This window comes from Pan paniscus, chromosome 7 (genome assembly GCF_029289425.2).
Source record: "Pan paniscus chromosome 7, NHGRI_mPanPan1-v2.0_pri, whole genome shotgun sequence".
NCBI lineage: Eukaryota > Metazoa > Chordata > Mammalia > Primates > Hominidae > Pan > Pan paniscus.
The window spans coordinates 62,464,907-62,475,714 of record NC_073256.2 but is presented as its reverse complement, the minus strand read 5'-3'; positions in this window follow the sequence as shown (position 1 = coordinate 62,475,714).

Below are 10,808 nucleotides of genomic sequence, written 5' to 3'. Positions count from 1 at the left end.
TATCTTCTATTGGCTGAATCCCAATATAACTTGGACCATCATGGCTGTGAAATGAAGAAAGGTATATGTCATAATCCCATTTTTGGGCAAAAAATTAGGAAAAGAGTAACAACACTTAGGTGATGTGTCAAGTAACATGTCGCAATGCCCTCTCTAGGCAGAACCTAGAAAGGGGAGTCATATTAACTAGTTGCAGGACCCAGCAATATGACCCAATTCCAAATGTGGAAAAGCTTAGCCAAGGGATGAGAGCCAAAGCACCTACCAAATGGGCCGAAATTATGTCAAAATACTGTCTGTGGCTCTGGCACAGGAAGGACCGTAGCATCATCAGTGGCTGGGCCCACCAGTATGCAATAATTCCCTCTTTTTTCAGGACTCTATCAGAAGAGTAACATCATCTGGGTGCAATAGGTCAAAATTTCCCTTTGTGGGCATGGTTCACAAAAAAGAGTAGAGTCAAATGACCTGAATGCTGGGCTCAGCAATATGTCACAATCCCACCATTTTAAAGGCCCAGGCAGAGGAAGAGAGGCATATCACTTAGGTCATGGGATCACAGATATGTCCCCATGTCCCCAGTAGGCAGAACTCAGGCAGATGAGGAGAGTCATATCACCTAGATGCTTCCCTAGAAATATGTCACAATTTAATATGTGGGCAGAAACTGGGCAGAAGAGCCATATCATTTGAGTGCTGGGTGTTGAGATATGTCACAAGGCTCTCTTAGGACAGCACCCAGGCAAGAGAGTTACATCACCTAGGTGCTGGTTCTCTCTTATGCCACAATGCTCCATGTGGGTAGGTCCCAAGGAGGGAGTCACCTCACCTAGGTGATAGGCCCAGGGTTATGTCACAATGTCCTCTATGAAGCAAAGCCCTGGCAAAAGAGTACCATCACCTGTGTGCCTGGCATAGAAATGTGTCACTCTCCAGGCTGGCAGGGCCCAAGTAGGAGAGCCACATAACCTAGATGATAGGCTGAGAGATATGTCAAAATGTCCTCCTTTGGGCATGGCTTTGGCAAAAGAGTACGCTCACCTGTGTGTCTGGCTTTGCAATATGTTACTATCATTCCTTTGTGCAGGACCCATTCCAGAGAGGAAAGTTACATCACCTATGAGGTGGACACAGAAATATGTTACAATAATTGTGGTGGGCATGGTACAGGCAAGAATGTAGCATCACCTGAGTGTTAGATCCAGTGATATGTCACAATCCTTACTGAGAGAAGGGCCCAGCCAGGAGAGTCACATCACCTGGAGGTTGGCCTAGGTAGATATCACAGTCCCTTCTATGGGCTGGAACAAGTCTGGAGAGTCAAATTACATAGGTGCTTAGAAAAGATTTATACCGCACAATCATGCTGTCAGAAAATTCCAAAGATGAGATTTACAATACCATACATGTCTTGTTTTCATGTGTGACAGTTCGCTTCATCCATGTGAGATAACGACAGTCCTTACTGTCAGCTGGTTCTGCATAAAAGACTCACAATTTCGCCTGTGTGCTGAGCCCTACTTTTACTCTGTCTGTATAACCCAAAGACTTTGTAAAATATGTGAGAGTGTTGTAATCTTTTGTAACCTTTTTACAAGAAGGTGATCTAGGACATCACACATGTCCCTAAACCTAGTTATAAGAGTCATAATATCCTCTGTTGGCTGAGTCCACATATGAGAGTCATTATCATGTCTGTGACCCATGCCTAGGTATATATTATGATTCCCTCTGTGGTTATGAAGCAGGCAGAACAGCCACTTCAGGGCTAAATGGTGGGCTAGAAATATTCCAATATTCTCTTTGTAGGCAGGGTCCTGTCAGAAATGTCACATAACTTGTGCTCTTGGTCCAGCTCTGTGGCACAATGTCCTTTGTGGGCAGTGTCCAAGCAGGGAGAGGAGAGTCTTATCATCCAAATGATGGGCCCCCAAATATGTCACAATGCCTCTTGTAGACAGGGCCCAGGCAAGACAGTTATATCATTTGGATGCAGTGCTTAGAAATGCTACAATTACCAAAGGAAGCAGGGTACAGGCAGGAGATGAGAGTCATGTAACCTAGATGATGAGTCCAGAAATATGTTACAGTCCCCTCAGAGGACATTGTTAATATAGCACAGTCAAATCACCAAGGTGCTTTGCCTAAGTATCTGTCAAAATCTGATTTGAGGGATATACCCAGGTAGAATTTTTAAATCGTTCAGGAGCTGAGCAAAGGTATATGTCACTAGTACACTTTTGCAAAGGTTTAAGAATAAGACTCACCATCTTGCACATGCCCTGGCTCCAGGCATATGAGTTGTAATTAGGCTTTTGTTAGGGTCTCAGGCATATGGAGCAATACCACCTGCAGCCAGAGAGAAGGCAAGAAAGTTACATCACCTATGTGTGTGCAGGTCCAGTGAGATGTCACAATCCACCTTGTGGGCAGGACCCTGGCAGAAGAGTCACATCACCTGGATGCTGGTTTCAGTGACATATCAAACCGCTCTCTGTGGGAAGGACTTAAGCAGGAGAGGGGATTCACTTCTAGGCAATTTGCCTAGATATATGTCACAATGTCTGTTCTGTGCAGTACCAAGCCTGGAGAGTGACCTCACATTTGTGCTGAACCCAGCAATATGTCACAATACCCTGTGGTCAGGGCCCATTCAAAAGCAAAGAAACATCACGTGCTGAGCCAAGTGATATGTTACAATGCTTCCTGTTGGCAGAACCCAAAAAGGAGAATCACATTACCTGTGTGAAGTGCCCAGTTGTGTGTCACAATGCACTGTAAGTGCAGGGCTAAGGCAGTAGAAGGGAGTGACATCACTTATGTGACAGACCTAGATTTAAGACACAATTCTCTTTGTAGGCAGGTTCTAGGCAGATAACTCACATCACCTGGATGATGGTCCCAGTGATATATAAAAGTACCCTTTGTAGGCTAAGCCAAGGAAGGTATTACATATTGCTTAGCTGCTTGTTACACATATGGCACAATTTCATCTGTGTTCTGGGCCTAGAAAAGACAGTCAAATTATTCATGTGCTGGGCAAAGTTAACTGTCCCAATCACACTCTCAGAAAGGCTCGGAAATAAGTTTCATATCCCACACAAATCCTGGTTTCCTGTATGTGAGTCAACACTTTCTGTGGTTTGGGTGGAAGTAGAGGAGTCACAATCTCAACAATGGGCAAGATCCATGTATAACTGCCCCAATCCCACTTGAAGATTGTGTTCCAGTAAAGAACTCACAGCACCACAGGTGTGCTGAATCATGGTTCAAATATTACCAATCCACCTGTGAATCAGATCCATGTATAAGAGTAATGATTTCAACTTTTGACTGCTTTTTATGTGTGAGATTTAGTACCTCATTCCTAGGCCCTGTTCATGTGTGAGCACGACAATCATGTCAGCCAGATGTGCATAGAAGAATCATATTCTCACCTGGTTGCTGGTCTCTGTTATGACACTCTTAACCCTTCATGAACTTTATACAAGTGAAAAACTGAGGACTTTACCCACGGTCACGAGACTGGCTATGAGTGTCAATTATCTCTACTTTCTAGATCCAGGTATGAGAGTTATTATTGTGCATGTGTGCTTAACCCAGGTATATGTCACAATTTCACCTGTGAGCAGGGACAAGCCAATAGAGTCACATCACCTGGGTGCTCAGCCAGTGATACAGTATAATTTCATTTGTAGGCTGGGTCTAGCCAGAAGAGTCACATCTCCTGGGTACAACCTCGAAGTATGTCACCAAGCCCACCATAGACAGGGAAGAAGAAGAGGAAAGTCACTCCACCTAGGTGCTGGGCTCTGCAATATGTAGTAATCCTCTCTCTTGGCAGAGTCTAGAATATGAAGGACAGTGACATCATTTAGGTTTTGCTATCAGTGGTATGTCACAATTTCTTTGGTGAGCAGGACCCAGGCAGGAGAGGAGGGTCATATTACCCTAGATGTTAAGTCAAACGATATTACACAATCTCCTCTGGGGGCAGAGGCAGGAGAGACAAATAACCCCCTTATAGGCCCAGATATATGTGATAATATCCCCTGTTGGCAGGGTCCAGGCAGAAGAGTCACATTATTACAATTCTAACTCGGTGATATGTCCCAGTGCACCCATGGGAAGAAATTTAAGCCAAAAACTCTCAACACCTGAGTACTAGGCCTTCATCTCCTGAATGAGGCAGCGACACCTACAGAATCCTCAAGCAATAACCCTACCCCCTCATGCTAAAAAATAATCCAACTCTCTACGCTATTAAAATCAATCGTGAATACCACATCGTACTCAACTATTCATCGAACCAACATCAACTCTATTAATAATCCTAATAACAAAGCTCCTCAAATGTCAATACTTTACCCTCATATTTCAGGATATTCCTCAATAGCCATAGCCACAGTATAACCAAAAACAACCATCATGCCCTCCAAATAAATCAAAAAGACTATTAACCCCACGAAACCCACACCAAAATTCAACAGTATATCACAACCCACAGCACCCCTAATAATTAGCCCTAGGGCTCCATAAATAAGAGAAAGTTTCAAAGAAAAACCTAAAAACCCTATAACCAGAGAATACTTAATAAAAATAAAGCATATGCCATTATTCCCACATGAACTATAAAAATGACTAATGATATGAAAAACCATTTTTGTACTACATTTATAAGAACACTAATGACCAATACCTGCAAAACACATCCACTAATACAAATTATTAGCTACTCATTTAATGATCTTCCCACACCATCTAACATTTCCACATGATGAAACTTCGGCTCTCTTCTTGGTGCCTGCCTAATTCTCCAGATCATCACAGGATTATTTTTGGCCATGCACTATACATCAGACACCTCAGCTGCCAAGATGAAAACTAAGGCTGAATGGTCTGCTATTTTCATGCCAACGGTGCTTCAATATTTTTCATCTGCCTCTTCTTACATGTTGTTGAAGCCTATACTACGGTTCATTTCCATTCCTAGAAACCTGAAATATTGGCATTATCCTCCTATTCACGACTATAACAACAGCATTCATGGGCTACGTGCTCCCATGAGGCCAAATATCATTCTGAGGCCCTACAGGAATTACAAATCTACTATCAGCCATCTCATATATTGGAACTGACACTGTACAACAAATCTGAGGCAGATTCTCAGTTGACAAAGCCACCCTCACACGATTTTTCACCTTCCATTTCATCTTACCCTTCATCATTATAGTGCTCGCAACTGTTCTTTTATTCTTGCATGAAACAGAATCTAACAACCCTTCAGGGGTTTCATCAGATCCCGACAAAATCACTTTCCACCCCTACTGTACAACCAAAGATATTCTAGGTTTAATTTTTCTTCTCCTCCTTCTAATAACTCTAATACTATTTTTGCCTGATCTCCTGAGCAAACCTGATAATTACCCTTTAGCCAACCCCCTCAATACCCCACCCCACATTAAGCCAGAGTGGTACTTTTTGTTTGCATATGCAATATTGTGATCTATCCCTAACAAATTAGGAAGCGCACTGGCCCTCGTATTCTCCATTCTCATTCTAGCAGTATTCCCATATTTCACAAGTCTAAACAACAAAGCATAATATTGCGGCCATTAAGTTAATGCCTATTATGAACCTTAGTGGCTGACCTGCTTACACTCACCTGAATCGGAGGGCAGCCAGTCCAATAATCTTTTATTGCCATCAGACAGACAGTATCAATCATGTACTTCTCTACCATCCTCACCCTTATACTGCTCACTACCCTAATTGAAAATAAATTACTTAAATGAAAATGCTCTTGCAGTATAATTGAATACTCTGGTCTTGTAAACGAGAAATGGAAAATCCCCTCCCCAGGACAACTCAGGGAAAAAGCATTCCCACTTCATCATCAATGCCCAAAGCTGAAATTCTAATTAAACTACTCCTTGAATTTTTTCACAGCACACACTTTAACAACTATGTCAATATTAATCAACTAGCACTAATACATTAGTGGTTTCATGTACTTTGTGCATTACTGTTAGCACCCATGAATTATATAGTACTATAATTGTTTACTTATACATAGTACATTGATACATGAAGATACATTACAAATCCAGTCCATATACATATAAGCATGTATTAACATTCCCTTAATCAACTATGGTACATCTACTATTATTGACTGTACAATACAAGTCTAATCCATGCGAATATTGACCCGTACTAGATATCCTTAATATTACATAGTGCATACTTCGTTCATTGGACACAGCACATTTCAGTCAAGAAATCCCTTATCAACATGGATATCCCCTACTACATTCTGATCTCTTAATCCACCAACCTCCTTGAAATCATCATCCTGCTTGGGAGTACTAACCTCCTCGCTCTGGGCCCACAACACTTGGGGGTGACAGTTTTGAAACTATACCTGGCATCTGGTTCTTACTTCAGGACCATGAAACTAAAATCGCCCACACATTCCCCTTAAATAAGATATCTCGATGGACTAATGACTACCACCCTATTAACCAGTCACGGCAGCACTGTCACTCACCATCGCGGTGCTATCACTCACCATCGCGGACGCCCTGGTACCTGCCGAATCAGCTGTAGACGAACTCGGATTTGATTCCTGCCAAATCAATAGTAGAAGCTGAGCTTAAATTGAATATTCTGGGCTGGCATAATAACAATAAGTTGTGAATTAATTAATGCTTGAAGGACATAACAATTAGTAGACACGTATGCTCACGTACGTATGCTCATGCACGTATGCTCACTTTCAAGAACTATTTCTGATTAAATTTGCAAACTCCTCCTCTCCCATCTCTGACTTTACCATCAACCAAGGTAAATGTACCCTTGCCAAACCCCAAAAACAAGACACTAAAATGCAACCCAGTCAGAGCCCCAAAATAATATTTTAACCATGAATACCCCAACAGCTACCCCTCGATTGATATAATTTTCCTAAAAATCTTAAGATCCCACCAAATCAAGCCTCCATTTTATATAATAAATGCAATAACTAAACTTCCACCCTAAAGTAATATAATACCTTGAGCATATTCCTGTAAAAGCGCTACCCCCTATATTGTACCCTAAATCGATTATATTCTAATTATGAGTAATCCTCTCAACCTCTTCCAATTCAACTGTAAAGACGCTGAATTCCAAGAACTGTAAATGACTATTTATATTTATTTCTTTCCTTCTCATGTTCTAATTTTAGACTTAAGTATTTATACAGATAATGTAGCTTAATTATTTCAAAGCAAGACACCACTAAAAATGTCTAGATGGGTCTGCACAACATCATGAACAAATAGGTTTGGCCCTGTCCTTTTTCTTATTTTTAATTTTTTAATTTTTTTATTATTATACTTTAAGTTTTAGGGTACATGTGCACAATGTGCAGGTTTGTTACCTATGTATACATGTGCCATGTTGGTGTGCTGCACCCATTAACTCGTCATTTAGCATTAGCTATATCTCTTAATGCTATCCCTACTCCCTACCCCCACCCCACAACAGTCCCCAGTGTGTGATATTCCCCTTCCTGTGTCCACGTGTTCTCATTGTTCAATTCCCACCTATAAGTGAGAATATGCAGTGTTTGGTTTTTTGTCCTTGCGATAGTTTCCTGAGAATGATGGTTTCCAGCTTCAGCCATGTCCCTACAAAGGACATGAGCTCATCATTTTAAATGGCTGCATAGTATTCCATGGTGTATCTGTGCCACATTTTCTTAATCCAGTCTATCATTGTTGGACATTTGGGTTGGTTCCAAGTCTTTGCTATTGTGAATGGTGCTGCAATAAACATACGTGTGCATGTGTCTTTATAGCAGCATGATTTATAATCCTTTGGGTATATACCCAGTAATGGGATGGCTGGGTCAAATGATATGTCTAGTTCTAGATCCCTGAGGAATCGTCACACTGACTTTCACAATGGTTGAACTAGTTTACAGTCCCACCAACAGTGTAAAAGTGTTCCTATTTCTCCACATCCTTTCCAGCACCTGTTGTTTCCTGACTTTTGAATGATGGCCATTCTAATTGGTTTGAGATGGCATCTCATTGTGGTTTTGATTTGCATTTCTCTGATGGCCAGTGATGGTGAGCATTTTTTATGTGTTTTTTGGCTGCATAAATGTCTTCTTTTGAGAAGTGTCTCTTCATATCCTTCACGCACTTTTTGATACAGTTGTTTGCTTCTTTCTCATAAATTTGTTTGAGTTCATTGTAGATTCTGGATATTAGCCCTTTGTCAGATGAGTAGGTTGCAAAAATTTTCTCCCATTCTGTAGGTTACCTGTTCACTCTGATGGTAGTCTCTTATGCTGTGCAGAAGCTCTTTAGTTTAATTAGATCCCATTTGTCGATTTTGGCTTTTGTTGCCATTGCTTTTGGTGTTTTAGACATGAAGTCCTTCCCCTTGCCTATGTCCTGAATGGTATTGCCTAGGTTTTCTTCTAGGGTTTTTACAGTTTTAGGTCTAACATTTAAGTCTTTAATCTATCTTGAATTAATTTTTGTATAAGGTGTAAGGAAGGGATCCAGGTTCAGCTTTCTACATATGACTAGCCAGTTTTCCCAGCACCATTTATTAAATAGGGAATCCTTTCCCCATTGCTTGTTTTGTCAGGTTTGTCAAAGATGAGATAGTTGTAGATATGCGGCATTATTTCTGAGGGCTCTGTTCTGTTCCATTGGTCTATATCTCTGTTTTGGTACCAGTACGATGCTGTTTTGGTTACTGTAGCCTTGTAGTATCATTTGAAGTCAGGTAGCGTGATGCCTCCAGCTTTGTTCTTTCGGCTTAGGATTGACTTGGCAATGTGGGCTCTTTTTTGGTTCCATATAAACTTTCAAGTAGTTTTTTCCAATTCTGTGAAGAAAGTCATTGGTAGCTTGATGGGGATGGCATTGAATCTATAAATTACCTTGGGCAGTATGGCCATTTTCATGATATTGATTCTTCCTACCCATGAGCATGGAATGTTCTTCCATTTCTTTGTATCTTCTTTTATTTCATTGAGCAGTGGTTTGTAGTTCTCCTTGAAGATGTCCTTCACATCCCTTGTAAGTTGCATTCCTAGGTATTTTATTCTCTTTGAAGCAATTGTGAATGGGAGTTCACTCACGATTTGGCTCTCTGTTTGTCTGTTATCGGTGTATAAGAATGCTTGTGATTTTTGCACATTGATTTTGTATCCTGAGACTGCTGAAATTGCTTATCAGCTTAAGGAGATTTTGGGCTGAGACGATGGGGTTTTCTAGATATACAATCATGTCATCTGCAAACAGGGACAATTTGACTTCCTCTTTTCGTAACTGAATGCCCTTTATTTCCTTCTCCTGCCTGATTGCCCTGGCCAGAACTTCCAGCACTATGTTGAATAGGAGTGGTGAGAGAGGGCATCCCTGTCTTGTGCCAGTTTTCAAAGGGAATGCTTCCAGTTTTTGTCCATTCAGTATGATATTGGCTGTGGGTTTGTCACAGATAGCTCTTATTATTCTGAGATACATCCCATCAATACCTAACTTATTGAGAGTTTTTAGCAGGAAGTGTTGTTGAATTTTGTCAAAGGCCTTTTCTGCATCTATTGAGATAATCATGGGGTTTTTGTCTTTGGTTCCGTTTATATGCTGGATTATGTTTATTGATTTGTGTGTGTTGAACCAGCCTTGCATCCCAGGGATGAAGCCCACTTGATCATGGTGGATAAGCTTTTTGATGTGTTGCTGGATTTGGTCTGCCAGTATTTCATTGAGGATTTTTGCATCAATGTTCATCAAGGATATTGGTCTAAAATTGTCTTTTTTTATTGTGTCTCTGCCAGGCTTTGGTATCAGGATGATGCTGGCCTCATAAAATGAGTTAGGGAGGATTCCCTCTTTCTCTATTGATTGGAATAGTTTTGGAAAAATGGTGCCAGCTCCTCCTTATACCTCTGGTAGAATTCGGTTGTGAATGCATCTGGTCCTGGACTTTTTTTGGTTGGTAAGCTATTAATTATTGCCTCAATTTCAGAGCCTGTTATTGGTCTTTTCAGAGATTCAACTTCTTCCTGGTTTAGTCTTGGGAGAGTGTATATGTCGAGGAATTTATTCATTTCTTCTAGATTTTCTAGTTTATTTGCATAGAGGTGTTTATAGTATTCTCTGATGGTAGTTTGTATTTTCATGCGATCAGTGGTGATATCTCCTTTGTCATTTTTTATTGCATCTATTGGATTCTTCTCTCTTTTCTTCTTTATTAGGCTTGCTAACTGTCTTTCAATTTTGTTGATCTTTTCAAAAAACCAGCTCCTGGATTCATTGATTTTTTGAATGGTTTTTTGTGTTTCTAATTCCTTCAGTTCTACTCTGATCTTAGTTATTTCTTGCCTTCTGCTAGCTTTTGAATGTGTTTGCTCTTGCTTCTCTAGTTCTTTTAATTGTGATATTAGGGTGTCAATTTTAGATCTTTCCTGCTTTCTCTTGTGGGCATTTAGTTCTATAAATTTCCCTCTACACACTGCTTTGAATGCGTCCCAGAGATTCTGGTATGTTGTGTCTTTGTTCTCATTGGTTTCAAAGAACATCTTTATTTCTGCCTTCATTTCATTATTTACCCAGTAGTCATTCAGGAGCAGGTTGTTCAATTTCCATTTAGTTGAGCGGTTTTGAGTGAGTTCCTTAATCCTGAGTTCTAGTTTGACTGCACTGTGGTCTGAGAGAGAGTTTGTCATAATTTGTGTTCTTTTAAATTTGCTGAGGAGTGCTTTACTTCCAACTATGTGGTCAATTTTGGAATAGGTGCGG